Source organism: Podarcis cretensis (assembly GCF_951804945.1).
Source record: "Podarcis cretensis genome assembly, chromosome: 17".
Taxonomy (NCBI): domain Eukaryota; kingdom Metazoa; phylum Chordata; class Lepidosauria; order Squamata; family Lacertidae; genus Podarcis; species Podarcis cretensis.
The window spans coordinates 41,777,523-41,797,447 of NC_137187.1; the positions used below are offsets into that span (position 1 = coordinate 41,777,523).

A 19,925-nucleotide genomic window follows, 5' to 3' on the forward strand; every position below is an offset into this window, starting at 1 on the left:
AGTGGGTGCAAATCATTTATTTTCCTGGGTTATCGTAATGTTTGTGTTGCAGCTGTAAGGCTAGAGACAAGCAGTTAAAGACCGTTCAGAAGGCAAATGTTTTGAAGGGCCCTTGTGCCCCACACTCCCTTCCATAATGAACCTACACCCTCACTGTAGGAAAGCCCTTGCCAGCCTGGTGCCCTCCAGGTGTTGTTAAGAGACTACAGTTCCCATGAGCCCCAGCCAACTCCAACAACAGTTGGAGGGCACCTGATTGGCAAAGGCTGCTGCAGGAGGTTAAGGGGAGCCCTGCTGGGGTGTGATTCTTTGGAAGATGCCTGGCCATGCTGACCCTCCATGCCAGCTCTAGGTAAATACGTTTGGTAAATTTTTGTATTTCAAAAATCTGCAAAATGTGTTTGTCAGAGGCGGTGGTGAGGTAAAAACAGGGTGTCTCCCAACTGTCTGCCTCCAGCCAAAGCGCTGGTGTTTTTTCTCAGAACGTCTTCCTATTCACTCTTCTGTTTCCTCATAACTTCTCTCTTGCAGCTCCATGTTTTAGGAATGCACTCCCCTTTGACATTCACTTTCCTCCTCCTTGTTTTCCAAAACCTGAATCAAGATTCATCTTTCCTCCTGAGTTTTTCCACACTGGCTCCACAAATTTGGCATTTTGAAAGCATTCTGTCCTGCCCTTCCCTGCTTTCTGCTTTGCTTTTTCCAAATATGAGCCTTCCCCACAGGCATCATGTATTTCTTCTGTAGGTTGCTTAATTTTTAAGTACTTACTTATTAAATGTTTGTCACTCCATTTACCCAAGTGGAGACTTTGGTACATGAAAAGCCTATTGCATTACAACATTGGTCGGCAAACTAAGGCCCGCGGGCCGGATCAGGCCCAATTGCCTTCTAGATCCAGCCTGCGGGCGGTCTGGGAATCCAGGCAGCCAGCATAGTGCACGTGCACAATGGTTTGGGGCTTCAAATGAGGGGGGGGGGGGACGGCTGCTTGAGACAGGCCTCTTCTCCGTCCGCTGTGCGCGCAGCAATCTTTTCTTCCGGGGTGGGGGGTGGGGAAGAGGGGCCACAGTTCGGATTTCCACCATGGAGCTGCCGGCGACTGACCTCAGGAAGGGCAGGGGCTCGGAGGCGCCTCAGGAACGACGCCCGTCGGTGTCTGAGGAAGCCGGGAGCGCCTGGGCAGCTGCACTCTGAGGCAGTTCTGCGCTCTGCTGGGGAGGCCACTCACTCGTTAGCTACACGGCATGAGCCATGGAAAGATAAATAGCTTCCGCCGCCTCGTCTTCCCTCACGCGGGGAAAAGTACATTTTTGCTTGAGCAGCGCCCGCCTGGCTTAGCGTGGCCAATGGCTTTTACCTTCACCCACACATGCGCACATGCTCTCCAGGGCTGACAGGAATAGCGCTCTTACCTCAGCCCCCCACCCCGCCTTATGAGAGAAATAATAACTGCCAACGCGTAAAACACAAAAGAAGCAGCGTGGGTGTATGAGGAGGGAACAACCCCCCCCCCCAAATCGCATTTGGGCAACGTTGGGGTTGGTCCCAATAAGGGTTTTTGCCAAAAATGCAGGTCATAATCATGTCAACATACATAATCATGGCCCCCCACAAGGTCTGAGGGACAGTGGACCAGCCCCCTTCTGGAAAGGTTTGCTGACCCCTTCTTTACAACAAGGATGTAGCGAAGCCTCTAACGGCAACACTACATGTTAGAATTGCTTTGGGAAACATGAGTGTTGCACCAGTGCACATGTGAGTCTCAGTGCAGCAAATGCATGAAGTGGGGAAATGGCCCAGTCAGGTTCCCCACATTTACACCCCTTTTTTTAATCTACCCAGTTCGCCACTGTGAGGCCGGGATAGTGGATTAGAAGGCCCTTTGGCACTTTCCAGCTGGTCTCTTCTCGAGTTCACTTGCTTCACTGCAATACTTTCCCTCTGCGCTGCTAAGGTGTGGTACTGCACAAGGAGTGTGGGCTGTAAGGAAGGAGGTCTCTCTCTCATGTCCTCCCCCTGTGCTCGGGGGTTTCTGTTCACTCCAGAGGGTCTGCTGTGAAAGAGAGTTCTCCCACCAGCTATGCCCCGTGGATCAGATAGGTCTGTCTGGGACAGGCCCATAATTTGATGGTAGAGCAAATTTTGCATACATATAATTTCAGGTTCACTCTCCAGTAGAAAGGATTGGGAAAGACCCATGCTGGACTTTGGAGAGCTGCCCAGATGGAGGTGATTATATATTAGACTGGGTAGACCAGTGGCCTGACTCTCAATAAGCAGCTTCATATGTGTCCCACCCGGATGCTCCTGCTGGCACCAAAAGCCTGACTCCTGCCCCTGCTATCTGTGTTAACCACAAGCTTCCCCATTTTACCATCCTATCCCTACCCAGTCTGTGGATATATCTCTTCCTGCTTTACTTTCTATTTCTGTTTTTAATCTCCTTTAGTGAGGAGGAATTGATCCCATTTATCTCTCCCAGTGCCCTTGGGATGTATAGTGGGTGGGTGTGTCTGGGCTGTCTGGTCTTGAGATGAATGAGCTTTTGGGAGGGGCAAGCAGGGAACAAGGCCTCCTTCTGTGTGTGTAATGAGCTCCCTTGGACAGCAGAAAGCTTGTGTCTTGGGAGGATCCAAACAAGCTGCCTTATTGTCGCCAGAACAGCTATCAGTAACAGAGCTGGAGGAGCAAAGGCAGCTTCATTCTTCTAGCAAAGCTAAATCCAGAGCAAGCAGCCCTAAGGCTCTGCAATGGGCCATGGGGAGAAAGACAGGAGGAGTCGGGACAGTATTTGTATGGGATGGAGACTTGTAAATCATCACTGGGGATTTGCTGGCCGGAGGTGTGCCATTCCTGCAGCTTTCAGTGCTAGCAGCTTGTCATCTCTCAAGGGTGATCTGGATCAGGCATGGGAATTGTTAATTCTTCATCATGCATATTTTTCAGGGAGCAAAAAGGATGGTCTGTTAGAGGAGCTTAATGGCTTATACTGTTAGTATTCATGCCATGTCCACCTTCCAGCTGTCAGAGAAGTGTGACTGGTTCTCCATTGCTCAGCCTTCGTTTTTAATTAGTTTTTTGGGACTTGCATCAAAGAAGCAGCACTTAGAACAGTGTCATCTGCACGGCAGCCAAGGAGGAGACAGGAGCAAGGAGCCTTGTCATACTGCAATTGCTGCTGCAGCAGCAAAAGGAAACATAGAGGAAAGAGAATATGGTGGTTCTAAAGCAGTGGCAACTCCTGACCAAGCAAAAAGTAAGCCGAGCAAGAGTGGCAGCAGAGGCAGGTCAGGGGAAGGATGAAAGTGGGAGGGGGGCGCGCAGTGTGATCTGCCCTCAGCCCACCCCACCCCCCAGCCTGGCTTGGTCCTGCTTGCTTTTCCAGTTTGGGGTTTTATTTTTTTAAGTGAAATACAGGGCAAAGGACTGGTGACTGCTGGATCCTGAAACTCTAAGGACTGAGCTAGACTGGTAAAGAAAAAGCCATTTATATGTGTTGTATGTGCAATATAACATTGTGCCACCAGATGGCGACATGGAGTCCCGTTTTTCTCTACCAGTTTTCCCTGTTTAAATTTACAACATTTTAAACTGAAACGCTTCTTTGATCCAGCCTCTATCAGAGCGTTTCTGAGGACTTCCGGGTTGGCGCCTCCGGCAATGGCTGAGCTCCTCCAATCGGGAGGAACTTACTCCGTGAAAAACTGGGTCTGACCGCCACGGCAAAGGCGAAGACCCATTGAAATCACAAGCAGGAGAAAGCTTGTGAACCTGGGATTCGGCTTTTGCGCCTCCCCTACTCGCGGGGAAACCCTGTTTTGGGGATCCGGAGCGACGTGGGGTGAGTGGCGCGGTGCTTTGAATCGACTGCTTCTTTCACGGAGTGAAGCCGCATTGCTGTTGCTGGAGAGCGCTGATTTTTTCCTGTGGACAATTGGATTTTAAACAACTACCCGTGAGTAGAACGGAAAATTGGATCTTTAAGTACCTTAATTTGGCGCCAAAGTGGGAAGGTCATAAACAGGAAGTCCGCCTTCCGCTTTTGTAAATAGACTGAAGCAAAGACGTTACAAGCTAAAGTCTTTGAAAGCTTTTGACAAAGGATTAAATCTCCATCGGTTAAAAATACAAAACCCCCCTTGGAAGCAGGTGAAGAGGGGGGAAATTTTGAACTTAGTAAGCCTGCAGGAGTGAGGGGAAAATCAAATTACCACAGCTCTGAACCTGGGAATGGGCTGCCAGATGACGTTTGGGGAAAGTTTATTGACAGAACGGATTTGACAGCTAGCTAAAATAAGAGTAAGATACTGTTTCCATTGTCCTCTTCTGCATTTAAAATGGAGGAAAAAGTAACTGAAAATCGAAACTATGTTTATTGCTTGAGTTGTGCTTGAAAGAACTGATACAAGTGGAGACTGTTTCCCTCTAGAGGGAGCCTTTGAAATTGTTATAGGAGTGTAACTGGGAGGTCTCCAGCTGCAAGATAAGGATTCTGAGAACCAGAGATTGACCTTGGACCATTCAAAATGTTGATAGGAGAAGTTATTGTGACTGAATTATGTAAGATAAACTATTTGCTGGAAGAGCTTCATAAAAAGACGGATGACATGACTTTTAAAATTGATAATTTGGAACAGAATGTGACTAATTTGAGACAAAAAGCGAGCACCAACACAGAAATAATTCAGGACCTGGCACAGGAACCTACTTTGGCAGAACAAATGGTGGAGGAAAAGGAGAAAGTCGTTGTTTTTGAACCTAAAATAACACAAGCGGGATCCTTAGTTCTACAGAAGCAAATTGAGGACTATAAATTGAGGCCTTTTATGATTGAATCTAGAAAAAGCCAGATTTTGAGGATTGGATCCTGGCTTGGACTGAAGAAGGAAAGTTGGAAAGATCCCTCTATCCAGGGATTAATTGACTTTTGGGACATGGACTTGGATTTGCAGGAGATTGAAGTTTTGGGGGCCTTTGGATTTGGAGGAATCTTGAAATACGTCCTGAAACACTGTATAGACCCTAGCTTCAACTATGGAAATTTGGCTGAACTGTCCGGAAGGAATAAAAGTATTGTTAGGATGGAGTTCTCTCGAGATTTGCTCTCTAGCATTAAAGAATATGAAGAAGATCTGCAGAAGGGACCTGGAAAAGAGTTAAGAGCCTCGGACATAAGATCTCCAGGTTGATGGACTATATGGAATTGACGGAAAGGACTGGCAGAATCCGAAACCAGGGAGAGGAGTTGATGGAAGAAGATTGGAAAACTTAAAGTTTATATATAGAAATATCGCAAAATTAATGAGTGATAGAAAAATGGTGGATTGATACTTTATGGATTTAGCAGAAATGTTATAAGGAGTTAAGCATATATAAGTATTTTAGTTTTAATGTTAAAATAAGGTTAAAAAAATATATGTTATTTATAATATGATAGAGAATAGAGAAAGATGTAAAGGATTTGCTGAAATAACTAGTAGAAGTGGAATACAAAAAGGGAGGTGAGAGGAGGTCGAGGAAACAAGGGAATGAAAGAAAGAGTATCGAAAAGGGGGGATGTATATTTTTTTAAAAAATAGTTTTTGTTTTGTTTTATTTAGGGTTAGGGTTAGGGAGTGGGTTTGGTTTAGTTTAATGTGTTTAGTTTAATGGGTTTAGGTTGTGTTTTGTATTGTTTATATATTGTATTGTATTGTCTATTTTTCCTCTCTTGTTTTTTCTCTTCTGTCTTTTTTCCTTTTAAAAGTAATAAATATTATTTTAAAAAAAATATCAGAGTGTTTCTGGTGCTTCTTTAGAACTGGATTCACTTGAATGGTCTGAGACAGGGAATGTTTCTAGTTCTAAAAAATATAGCCCTAAAAAGCAGATTTGAGCCTGTTGTATCTCAAGGCTCCCTGTGATTACCAGCTTGTCCACCCCTAATTCTCTCCACTAGTATTTTGACTCTTGGCAGGAAAAGTTGTTCACTGTGAAGCTGTAGCATTCTAGCCAAATCAATAACATTTATGCAAGCTATGTGTGTGTGTGTGTGTGTGTGTGTGTGTGTTCTCTGATTTTCGCATGTGTCAGTGGTCACATACTGCTTTTGCACACTGTCCTTTAAAAAAACAAACCTGAAAAACTGGATTCTGCATCCTCTATAAATTATGCAATCTGCAAAAATTTACATGCTATACATTGGGAGCAGCAAGCAGCTTTGCAACAATCATCCCTCTGGCTTCTGAGTTTTCACTGCCCACACAATTTGAGCATATCTTCATAGTAATAAAGGCTACAAACCACAACCACCTCCTCCTTTTTCTTTTTTAAAAATAAAAGCTGTGATTCTTGAGAAGCTGGATTCCACGCCCAGATCTGCACTTCATCCTTTTTCTATACTTCCACGAAAAACCCTTGTGAGTTAAGACAGTATTATTATCATCATACCTATTGCTAGTGACTAACATTCTCTTTCTCTTGGTGTATGATGTACACGAAGTTAGTTTTATGTACAACTTTGTGTGGTGTTATATATGAACTTGTTTTAAGTTATATTGAACCAGTTGCTGCTCTAAGTGAAGGTCATATGGGGCACATACAAGCCAGATAGAACTGGGGTCTAATGAGTGGGTGGGCCAAAATACCCACCCTAGCAGATGTCCTGACAACACCACCTCAACAGCCAGTGATTTGCTTCCACGATTTTCCTCTCTGTTCCTGGGCCACAACCTTCAACAGGGAGTGATGGAAAAAACCACCTGTGCCCCACAGACCTTCAGCTTCCTGCCCAGAGTTTCATAGTCCATTGCTATACACAAAAGACTGTGTCTGGTATTTGTACCCACATGTGGTCAGGGGGCTTTATAAGACAACTTCTCTGTTACATTGTGAAATTTATATTTCTTGCTCTTAACCATATCCCTATATATTTTATGTTTTTCTTGATTAATAATCCTGCTTTCCCCCTCTAATTCTTTTTTCTTGCTATCCTTCATATTTTCCACTAACATTTTAGTTTTACTAACCTGCAATTTCTCCAGATTTTTAAAATTTCTTCTAACGCCTTTGGGATGGACTCTGATGTTTTCTCTAATGATAGCCCTCCATGTCTCTTGGTCCTATGTACACCACGAGGCAGGACTCTGGGCTCCCCCTCAAAACACCTTTACAAAAGCCTCTCTTTAGAAGTCTTGGTCATGACCTTCCAGAAGCCAATCTAGTTTCCCACCTGGATAAAATATTAGTGTAGTCAGAAGGAGCAGTGTAGCATGAGGTTAAAGTGATGTTGGTGCAGCCCTGACACTGGTATATCACCCAGGTGAAAAATAGGCTGTGTAACATTTGCTTGATCCACTCTTAACGTTGATCCAAGCCAGGTCCGCTGCTTCTTTACTGGGTCAGTGTGCTGAGAGACAGTAGAGGACAAAGCTGGGGAAACAAGTCACTTGCTGTCCCCTGAAGTAAGTCACTTTAAACTGGACCAGTTGAATTGCTGTTGTTGTCTTCTTTTGTACGAAGTTATATCCCACTTCTCTTTGGCCCAATCTGCACTGTACATTTAAAGCAGTATCATACCATTTTAAGCAGTTCAAGCTTCTCCCAGAGAATCCTGGGAAGTGTAGTTTGGTAAGTGTGCTGAGAGTTTTGTCAAGGCGCCCATTCCCCTGACAGAGCTACAGTCCCCAGAGTGACTTAACAGTCAGTCCCTCTTCCCAGGGAACTCAGATCTCTGAGGGTGGAATACAGATGAGACCTCTATCAAAATGAACCCAAAGCAGCTGACAGCAACATAAAATCAATAAAACAGCTAATGCTAAATACAAAATTGCAAACTGTGAAACATCCAAGATCTGAAGGCTTCCTGTTTCTGTTGTTGGTTAAAACAAGAGCAGCAGATCCTGCCAGCTGCTTCCAGACAGGCCTGCTCCAACAAACATGTTAACCATCAAGAGACCTGCTTCGGCCTCTTCTCTCCAGGCCTTCAGCTCCCATGCAGATGGGGGTGAGCCCTGACACATCTCAAGCAGATCTGCTACTGGATGCTTCAAGAGTCAGCGGTGAAACTGCGTGTGTGCAGGCAAGAGGCTGTGCCAGGGCAGGGTTGTGCTTTCTCTCTCTGCAGATGGCAATAAGCCAAACAAGTGATTGGCAGCTATGACGGAGGGGGGAAGCGGGGAGCCAGCTGGAACTGGGGCTGAAGCTGGGGTGGGGTTGAATCTTCATTCAGATGGGAAGTGCCTCTTGCTGTTTGTACTTGGGAGGTTGGAAAAGCCCTGTGGCGCTGGTCTTGTATCCACTCTGCATAGTGTAAAAGCATTTAATTATATTAAGACAAGTTTGTAAATAATCAGTCAGGCTTGCAATGATACTCTCCAGGCAACCAAGCAAGGACGTTTCTGTAAAGTGGGAAATAGTTGGTTCCTTCCTTTTGCCTCTTTTGGGCCGTTGGTGAGTCATAGTGACTCATTAGACAGGTATGCATAGTAGGTAGGCTAGTAAAAATAATTCCTAGGTTAGTTACTTTTTTGTGTACTAATTTGGAAGACTGTGGATGACAAAAGTTAGCAGTAAGTATATATAATGTCGCGGGTGGCGCTGTGGGTTAAACTACTGTGCCGATTGGGCTTGCCAATCAAAAGGTCAGCGGTTCGAATCCCCGCAACGGGGTGAGCTCCCGTTGCTCGGTCCCTGCTCCTGCCAACCACACAGTGCAAATAGATAAATAGGTACCACTCCAACGGAAAGGTAAATGTTGTTTTCATGTGCTGCTCTGGTTTCGCCGGAAGCGGCTTAAGTCATGCTGGCCACATGACCCGGAAAAACTGTCTGCGGAAGCGGACAAATGCCGGCTCCCTCGGCCTGTAAAGCAAGATGAGCGCCGCAACCAACAGAGTCGTTCGCGACTGGACTTAATGGTCAGGGGTCCCTTTACCTTTACCTTTATATATTATGCATTTGTGTGAACTATGATTTCTATAGAAAGAAGCATTGGGGTTCACTTCAAGAAGAGAAACATGGTGGACTGTACAGTTTTACTTTGGTTCTCAAACTTAATCCGTTCTGAAAGTCTGTTCGAAAACCAAGGCACGTTTTCCCATAGAAGGTAATGCAAAATGGATTAATTCATTCCAGACTCTTAAAAACAACCCCTAAAACAGCAAACTAACTTGAATTTTACTATCTAACGGGACCATTGATCCATAAATTAAAGCAATAATCAATGTACTGTACTATAAAATAAATAAGACAGTATTGGAGATGATAAAAATTGAAATTAATTTTTTTTCTTACCTACACTGGTGATAGTCATTGTTTGCATGGAGGGCTTTTATCCATTTCCACAGTCACACAATCAATCAGTAGCTGAACTGGGTTCCACACAGTCACAAAAACAAATTAACCAAAAAAGCCTCAAAAACAAAAATACAAAATAAATAGCAAAACCAAAAGTGCCAAATACAGTGGTACCTTGGTTCTCGAACTTAATCCGTTCCAGAATTACGTTTGACTTCTGAAATGTTCAAAAACCAAGGCACAGCTTCTGATTGGTGCAGGCACCTCAGAAACAGTAGCCGACAGCAGCATCGGATGTTTGGCTTCCGAAAAACAGAACGCTTATTTCCAGGTTTTCAGTGTTTGGGAACCAAGGTGTTTGAATACCAAGGCGTTTGAGAAGCAAGGTACCACTGTACATCCTTTTCCCAGCAGGCTGCCGACAGAGATAATTACGTGGCAATTGATAATAGCCAGGTGTAAATCTTGACTATTGAATTCACTCTGGAGATAAGAGTGAACAGGGGATTAACCTCTAATGCTCTGAAAAAGCTGTTTTCTGCATTGGGAGACTGTCAGCTCCTGGAAACCTTCACAGGTGTGAGCAACTTATGAGTGGAGGACTCTACATCGTACCCAAAAGCCACCTAAGCCCTAATGGGCATGGGATCTGCATAAGCCCCCCTTTTAAAATAATCTCTGAGATAGTTATAATTTACAACTAAAAGAGGTTTCTCTGTCTGCTGGTGGAAATTTACATTCAGTGTGTGAGCTACTTACTGGCTTTAAGAAGAAGGGAAGGGAAGTCAATCATAGAAGGGCTGGAGGCAGAACAAAAAGCATGCACTAATTGTTTGAGCCAAGAAAGTTTTAAACGAACAAGGGAGCTCTGAGTGCTAATAATTTTTATTTTCTTTATTTGTAATTTTCTGTTTTCTCAATGAAAGTGTAGCCTTGAAATTGAAAGTAATTTTGCCACTTCATACTTCCTCTGTGGGAAAGGAATATGTTTTGATAACACTGTGAACATCTTAAAGTGGAGTCGGGAATTGTAAATAAGATCAAGAACATTCAGTCTTGCAAATACATTGTTGGACATTTACCTCCAACCCATTTCAAAATAAAAAAAAGAGTACAAAGCCTTATTGGCTGCAAAAAAAAGGCAGTCTGAATAAAACTCTTGGTCTGTGTTGCTGAAAGCTTCGCTAAATAATGATAGAAATATAAATAAATAAATAAATAAATAAATGCGCAGTAGCACCTTAGAGACCAATTAAGTCTGTTCTGGGTATACGCTTTCGTGTGCATGCACACTTCTTCAGATACACTGAGACAGAAGTCACCAGACCCATATATATAGTGGGAGGGTGGGGTGGGGTTTTTCTCAGAAGGGTAGTGGGAGATGGGTAATGATGGGTATGGTAAACCTGTTGACTGCAATGACTGCAATTAGTCCTACAGGAAAAAGCAAGGGATAGTATGCAGAGAGCTGGATCATAAAGAAGGCTGATCGCCAAAGAATGGATGCTTTTGAATTCTGGTGCTGGAGGAGACTCTTGAGAGTCCCATGGACAGCAAGAAGATCAAACCTATCCATTCTGAAGGAAATCAGCCCTGAGTGCTCACTGGAAGGACAGATCCTGAAGCTGAGGCTCCAATACTTTGGCCACCTCATGAGAAGAGAAGACTCCCTGGAAAAGACCCTGATGTTGGGAAAGATGGAGGGCACAAGGAGAAGGGGACGACAGAGGATGAGATGGTTAGATAGTGTTCTCGAAGCTACCAGCATGAGTTTGACCAAACTGCGGGAGGCAGTGGAAGACTGGTGTGCTCTGGTCTAGGGGGTCACGAAGAGTTGGACACGACTAAATGGCTAAACAACAACATGAGGGTTATTTGCATTTTATGTAATTGTAAACAACAACAACGACAACAACAACAAGTATGCAGATGACCAAAAATAGCTTTAGCATATGTAATGAGACAAGAATCCAGTATCCCTATTTAGACCAGGTCTCTCCATAGTTTTCAGTTTAGTAATAAGTTGTAATTCAGCAACTTCTCTTTCAAGTCTATTTCTGAAATTCTTGTTTTGGTCATTGGGAGAATTACCGGAATCTTTGGGAAATGCCTACATTATGTTGATTCTGAAACAAGAGACTGATTTAGTGTTAGTGAAAGATTATAGGCCAGTCACCTTGCTAAATAACTATTGTAAACTATTTTTAGCAGTATTGGCAAATCAGCTGAAATTAATATTAAAGGACTTAATACATCAAGACTAAACTGGATCTTTGCAGGGTACAAAGATGAAGGAAAATGTAAGAAATATAATTGAATACCTGGAAGTAGGAAACAAGAAACAAGCAGTAATGATGACTTTAGATGTAGAGAAGGCTTTTGATAATGTTTTGTGGACTTTTATGATCAAAACACTAGAGATGATTGACTTTGGGGAGACTTTTATAAAAGGCAATAAAGCCATATATTCTAACCAATATGCAAGTTTGATTGTAAATAATATAACTTTAGAAAAATGTATAATATCAAAAGGGACAAGACAGGGCTGTCCTTTATCACTGTTACTTTTTATATTGGTTTTAGAGGTCTTGGCAAGAAGAATAAGAAGTAATTTAGATATAAAAGTCACATATCTGTGGGAAATGAAGACACCGTGGTGGCTTTCGCCACTTGAAAGACATGACTGGGCAACATATAAATACCTATTAACAGAAGTAGATCAAGATATAAAATTAAAGAGGTTTGAAGAGTTAGGACAGCAAGTAACTGATTGGCTACAGTATCATCAACTTAATGTTTCATTAAGTTTGATAAAAGAATGATTTTTCTAACTTAACCTCGCAATTCGAAAGAGATCTAATAGAAAATAAAGATAAAGGGATTTCTAAATTGTACCAATTACGTACTATTGGAATGGCAAAGAAAAGACGATCAGTGATGATACACAGGGCGAGGGATATAGGTTATAACATTGAATTGGCTGCATGGGAGAGGTTATGGAATGTTGATTTGAAAATCATAGCATGTTATATTAAACAGTCAAATGGAATTGTGATGATGGAGGAGTGGAATGAAGCCATGGATGGAGAGATTAAGAGGAGATTAAGAGACATCCTGCACTAGCAACAATAGAGCTAAGAAAAAGCTATCAAACCTCTGGCACGTTTATTGGAAAAAAATTGAAGAAGCATAAATGGAAGGGATAATTTTTAAAAATAGGATGGAAAACCACTCAAATACAACAGATCATAGAATTATAGAGTTGGAATGGACCGTGAGGGTTAAACTGGGTGCAAATTAAGGAATACGTATCAAGAAACGAACTATGGTATATTATTTTAATATACAGTGGTACCTCTAGTTGCGTTCCGCTCTTGTTATGGACTTTCAGCTTATGAACTCGGCATACCTGGAAGTGTTTACTTCCAGGTTCGCCACATGCACATGCGCAGAAGTGATCTGTGCGCTTTGCGCATGCACAAAAGCACTCAATCTCACTGCGCACATGCGCAAAAGAGGCACTCTAGTTGCATACTTTTCAGGGTGCAAACGGCACCCCGAAATGGATTAAGTCCACAACTAGAGGTATCACTATAATTAAATAAATAAATAAATCTGTATAACTCCCTCCATAGATTTCAGGGTGGTTCACAACACAAAAATACAAGATTTTAAAAAACCATAATAAAAACAAGAACAAAAAAAACCTCAATAACCTCACTTGCCCACTAAACGATTGAGTTCTTACCCTTCACCATTAGGGTCCCTGGGCGGGCAGGCATCAACACAATACAAGAAAAATGCTAGCATAATAAAAACATGATCATGGTGTAGAGACTCTGATGTGGACAAAGATGGAAAGGCTTATTATTGTTTAATAATATAGAGAAATGGTTGTTGAAGTTATTGGAGACAAAGCTGATATGTTTGATTAGAGGAAAAACCATTGCTGCCGTTGGGGAAATATTGCTTAACATCCTGGAGTGAATGTTTTGAATAATTTCTTTTATGTAACTGACATTTATGTAACTTCTTTTCTCTCCCCCCCCCTTTCCCCCTTTGGTGCCCTCTGCTCTGGGCCACTTTTGGGGTCCAAGGATTATAGACACATGAAGGTAGTGGATGGTTGGTGGAAGGAGCCTGAATGAGAATCCGGGAAGGGAAGACATCCATCAGTGAGAGAAGAAAGGGAGGCTTCCAGGCAAGAGCTTTCTGTGGGTGACAAGGGTTAAGAACGACCTTGGAGACGGGAGTCTGAGTTTTCTTTCTCTGTTTTTGTTTTTATTTAGATTAGTTTCTTTTATCTTATTGTAGTATGAAAAAGCTTAAATAAAATCTTATTTTAGGAAGCAAGCAAGCAAGTATGGGGATTCATATGATACTCCATCTTTAAGGCAAGAAAATGGGGTGGGTGTACTCATCTTAAAGCAGGACCATTCAGCGTTAGAAACTGAGGTATGAAAGCTAGGCTCTAAATGGCACCTTAAACCTTGGTTATGGCCCAACAATGGAATGTCTAGGCACTTTTTATAGCAAGAATTCAAAGCTGAAAATGAATGAACTGCAGCTAAAATATTATGTTCATTTTTCACATGGTCTGGTCCTTATATTCTTAAGAATATTCTTAAGAGGGTCTCTTCTCCAGTCTTCAGATAGTAGCTGGAAGTGGGGAGGCAGAAAAAGATCCTTCTTTCCTTCTACTCTGCAGTTTTAATCTGAAATCTTAGGCTCAGTACTGCACCCAGAACTCAGAAACTGCTCACGCTATGAAATTCCTTGTCGCAAAATGCGCCCAGAACAATGGGAGTTTCAAACATTCTATATATGTTTGTATATATGGCAGCATTCCATAGCTAACTCAAAGCATCAGCCAAATGTTCTTTTTTAAATTTCCTAAGAATTTTGAAGAAACTTGATTTTCAGGCTTTTATGTGTGTCCATGAGGACTAGGAAGTTGTTGCACTCGATGGATTTTTTTTGAAGATATAGACTTTATTTGCGTAGCCGACAGGCCATAGCATCAAAGGACAAACACCGACAAAAATACATTACGAATATAGTTACCATAAAATCTTATCACCTATTAAAACCCTAGGTAGAAGCTGGATTATAATTCATCCATGACCCTCTGTCCCATGGGCCGCGGCCTTTTCTCTGGTAGATTGTTCCAGGTCGGTTAAGTGAATAGACCAGCCAATTGACTCGATGGATTTCTGCTGCAAGATCCTCCTTCTTTCTGGACTATTGGCTGAAAGGCATTGCGCCTTCCACTCATTTCAGTGGGCTTTTTATTTTTTATTGTTACAGTTGCAGCTCACCACAAGGTTCTCTCCCTTCTCCTTTTATCCTCCCACCCCCCTGTGAGGTAGTGACTGCCCTAGTGAGCTGTGTGAATGAGCGATGACTTGATTCCTGGCCTCTCCGGTCCCCGTCCAACGCTCTACCCACTCCACCACATGGCTCTCTGCTGGAGAACTTTCCAGTGGATTGGGCCCCTCTGGTAATACCCCTTCCCAAAACCAAGAGCAAATGGTAATTTTTGTTGTTGTTTTCACAGGAACCATGTTTCTAAGGAGTGTCAGTCAAATTAAAAATGGCCCTTCCCCTATTTTAGTCCCACACATTTAACAATAACTGAATTTGTAATTTTTAAAGGTTGGAAGAAACAGGTGTCCTGACTTAGGTTATTAACCCTCCCCTCCCCACCTGGGCTGTTGGATATACGCAGCCATACCAGGCTCTGGCTGTGCTGAAATCAGCATGTGATAATGAGTTCTGTTGCTTGCAACTGTCCTGGTTTGCTTCAGCCTAAATTATGCTATTTAAAAAAAGGCCTGAGGAAAGCTTCCCTCTCTCTCTCTCTTTCTCTCTCACACAACCTTAGCAATGGAGTTGCATTGGATCTGGGTACTGAATTTCTGCTACAGAGAGTCCTTAACCAGGTTTGATATCTCGGAGTGAACAAACCCCAAGCAACTTTATTTATAATAACCAAATTCTTAGAAGCCCTGTTAATTTTGACCAGTTCCTGCATAGCCAAGCATAAGCCTCCATGGTTTGTTTGTTTTTTTGTCGTTTAACTGAAGAGCATGGAAAAACCTTACCATTTCTCCCTGCCTGACTGGTTTTTATTTATTTCAGTCTACTTTCCTTAAAGGCTGTTAGCAGTTAATAATTAAAAATGTAACACATCCAGATTTTTTAAAGGACAAGAAAGCAGCTGATGTTCTTGCTAAGAGACTGTGGATAATAATAATAATAATAATAATAATAATAATAATAATAATAATATCCTTTCTCTTTATGTCTTCACACTTTATTTTGGAGCTTTCTAGAATAAAAAAAAGAAGCAAATGACATTCTTTTCCAAAAGAGCTAAGTTGGACTTTCTATGATACTGTACTCTCTCCATAGAAAGTTAATTGAACTACCGGTAATTTGCTGTCTTAAACTTGGGGCAGGAAGGAGGAAAATATGTCTTACCTGAAATAAGATCTTACCAGGAAAAGTCTGTTCTACAGCAGGAGGAGAGCCATTTGCCCCTTAGCATTAGGCTTGGCAGAGGCGGGGAGGTTCAGACCTGAAAGCAGCTTGTGATGCCCCCAGAAGCAAACAAGAAACGTTATTGGGGAGAACGAACAGCAATTGGAAAAGACGTGGATAAGCTTGGGAAATTGGGGTGGGAGCCTCAGATAGATGATGGGTTGGAGCCAATGCAAGGGGGAGAATGAGGCTGTAGAGAGGCACAAGGAAAGGAGGTATGGCGGCAGTGTGGTGTAGTGGTAAGAGTGTTGGGCTAGGACTGAGGAGATCCAGGTTCAAATCCCCACTCAGCCCTGAAACTCACTGGGAGACCTGCCATAGAATCATAGAAGTATAACATTGGAAAGGGACCCTGAGGGTCATCTAGTCCAACCCCTTGCAATGCAAGAATCTCAACTAAAGCATCCATGACAGATGGCTAACCTTTCTCACAGGGTCATTGTAAGGACAAAATGGGGTGTGGGAGATTCATGCATATTGCTCAAGCAACTTGGAGCTTAAGCTGGCTTGTGAGGTCTACTTTGTTGTGGTTTGTACTAGGACTCTGAGGTCCATTTGGCAGAACCAGATGCAACACAATCATTTGGAGCAGGGCAAAAGAGAAGGGCAAGAGACGCACACTTAAAAGGAGGGATCAGGACAGGCCACCTCTGAGCATGTACCCAGTCCATAAAAAGCAAAGTAGCCGTGTTGGCCTATAAGAAAACAAGTCCCAGATCCACATTGGGCAACACTTTACCAACGAAAAGGTCACCAAAGTGTATCAAGCTTCTGAGTTCTCCAGAACTCTCCATCAGGCAAGATGTTACACAAAGCAGGGGCGAGGGAAGCAAAGAAAAGCAAAAAGAAGAAGAAGAAGCACAAAAGACTGGGGAGCCATGAGTTAAAACTTGTAGACACAATTCCAAGATGGAGTTACAGGCTGAAGAAGCCCGTCTCAGGTAGATATCTAGAAGGATTCTGCTTACAAACCTACTCCGTTCAGAAATTTGTTCTCAGTAGTACCAACGCTGAGCTCAGGGTTCATTGTCAGGAAACTTGATTTCTGGCTTTCTCCTGAGGCTTCTAAGCTTCAGCTGCCCAATTGGATTAGGGGCTGGTGATGATGGAATGCCTTTGTGTTGTTGCTAAACAATTGGGAAGTGGAAATCTGTGGCTATATGCAAATCATCCTGAGGTTTTACCTGCGTAGATCCTGATCTGCCTTCTGCCCTTGGCTGCCTTTATAGGAGGCCATATGAGCAAACATGAGGAAGACTACGGGGAGGAGGAGAAAGGGCTGGCCCTCAAGCCCACACAGACCAAAGCCGGTCCTGCCTGCATTTTCCTACACCTTCTCATCATGTGATAGTATAATAATAATAATAATTACATTTAATAATGATTAATAGTAAAAAAAATGAGTGACATGTCCCCACCAAGAGGTAGACTTGCCCATTCTTCCATAATTGGAAGATCCCAAACAACCATAATGAGATCAGTACCATACAGAGCATGTTCTGCTAGTTTAGTCTTAAGGTTTTTAAAAGGCAATATTCAAATAGGACCCAAAACTATAGTTGTTTTTTTTCCACCAGATTGCTGGCATGAAGGAGAAGCACATTTGGGAGTGTTACTCTTCATCTGGGGGTTTCCAGTTAGTTTCTTTCCACTTTTCCTCCGCAAGTGTTGGAAAGGTCAATCAAATAAGCTTTCCTAGGAAGGACACCCCAGTCTCATGCTATATCCTAAATATCTTCACAGAAGCTTATGAAAAGCTTAGTCTGTCGCTCAGCATCCAAAAAACCAAAGTGCTGCACCAACAAGCACAAAATAACCCCCCTGCAGCACCACAAATCCAACTCAGTGGTGTAAAGTTGGAAAATGTCAATCACTTCTCCTACCTAGGCAGTTATCTTTCCACAAGGGCCAACACTGATGCCGAAATCCAGCATCACCTGAGCTCTGCAAGTTCAGCTTTCTCCCAATTGAAGTGCAAAGTGTTTGAGGACCGGGACATTCACAGGGAAACCAAAAGGCTTGTTTACAAAGCTATTGTACTACCAACCTTACTGTATGCTTGTGAAACATGCACCACTTATAAACGCCATCTTCAGCTCCTCGAAATATTCCATCAACAGTGTCTCCGAAAAATTTTACACATCACTTGGGAAGACAGGCGAACTAATATCAGTGTACTGGAGGAAGCAAAGATCACCAGTGTTGAAGCAATGATTCTTCAACATCAACTTTGTTGGACTCGTCATGTTGTGCGGATGCCTGATTATCATAGCTGTCAACGTTTCCCTTTTTAAAAGGGAAATTCCCTTATTCCGAATAGGATTCATCGCAAGAAAAGGGAAAAGTTGACAGCTATGCTGATTATCGTCTTCCAAAGCAACTACTCTATTCCGAACTTAAAAATGGAAAGCGTAATGCTGGTGGTCAACTGTCTCAAGGCAAATCTAAAAAAATGTAATATAAACACTGACAACTGGGAAACACTGGCCTGTGAACGCTCCAGTTGGAGAACAGCTTTTACCAAAGGTGTCATGGACTTTGAAGACACTCGAACTCAGAACACAAGGGAGAAACGTGCTAAGAGGAAGGCACACTTGGCAGATCCACACTATGATCAACTCCTGCCCAGGAACCAATGTCCCCACTGTGGAAGGACATGTGGATCCAGAATTGGCCTCCAAAGTCACTTACGGACTCACTGTTAAAACCGTGTTTATGGAAGACAATCTTATTCAGCTACGAGTGATCGCCAAAGAAGAAGATATGAGCATATGAACTCTTTATGTATAAAAAAATCAAATCTGTGTCCAGTGTCTGAATTTCACATCCAGTATAAATGCAAATTGAGTAGTCTTGCATGATTTTTCTTCTATTTTTAAAATTCTGCCATTTTACTGTTTTGCATAGCAGGTTGCTAATCAGGGGAAGCGGCAGGATGCTATGCACTGGAGCAGGGTCCTCTGACGGCCAGGTATCTTACATAGCTGCTGCTCTCTCTGGGAATTGCTCATGGCCACAGACCACAATGGTTAGCAGGTGGCCCACTGATCCTGAATCTTTCATACCAGGCTCCAAATTCTCTGTTCCGTCCCTCTTTTTATAATTATATGTTTTATTTTGCTTACAGGGTGCATCTTAATTTTTCCCAGAGGCGCTTTATACATTTACAGTGGTACCTCGGGTTACATACGCTTCAGGTTACATATGCTTCAGGTTACAAACTCCACTAACCCAGAAATATTACCTTGGGTTAAGAACTTTGCTTCAGGATGAGAACAGATAATAGTGCAGTGATGGCGCAGCGGCAGCAGGAGGCCCCATTAGCTAAAGTGGTGCTTCAGCTTAAGAACAGTTTCAGGTTAAGAACAGACCTCCAGAACGAATTAAGTATGTAACCAGAGGTACCACTGTATACAGATTTGTGTTAGGGACTGGAAAGAGGCAGAGGCTAGTCTAGTTCCAGAGCCACAGCATTCTGTGTTCTGTTTGGCCTGTTGCCCCCTCCCCTTATTTCTAATAAAGTTTCACCATGTGACCACTGAGGTGTGTGCAGTTGGCAACCTCCGTTTCAGAAATCCCCATGTGCCCAGATCCCTTTGGGCTGGAAGCCTGAGGCCAGGCTGGGTAAAGCCAGCAGACCTTTGCCCTGCTCTGGGAGAGAAGCCAAGGGCTGGGCAGCTGGCTTTTCGCTCTGCCACTTGGCAAGGGATTGGCTGGAGGCATGAGGGCACTGCTCCAAGATCCCAGGATCTGAAGAACTAACCGTACATTCCCAGTTTATATTGGGATGTGGAAAGGTGCTAGAAGATGATATATATTTTACGTATTATCCTTCCTTCCTCACATTTGTGAGATCAGCAGAGTGCCCTAGAGAGGCTAGTTTTAGCCTTTTAGTCTAAGTAATACAGGAAGCTTTAAGGCAGACTGGATTCTCCTGGTATTTCACCCCTTTCTCTCCCTTAAAACAATAATCACACAAACAGTCTTGTAAAAGGTAAAGATAACATTTACTCACTCAGAATACTTGTTGAAGAGTAACAGATACAGAAGCTTTGTTTAGGCAGGCTTAACATGGTAATTCAGTTACAAATACATACTTAAGT

The 19,925-nt window shown here is 42.9% G+C and overlaps 1 protein-coding gene across 1 annotated transcript in view; it reads left to right on the forward strand.

The window, feature by feature from the left end:
* The window catches only part of S1PR2 (sphingosine-1-phosphate receptor 2), a 50,632-nt gene that overhangs the window by 20,070 nt on the left and 10,637 nt on the right, over positions 1-19,925 (forward strand). The gene's annotated exons all lie outside the window — the stretch shown is intronic.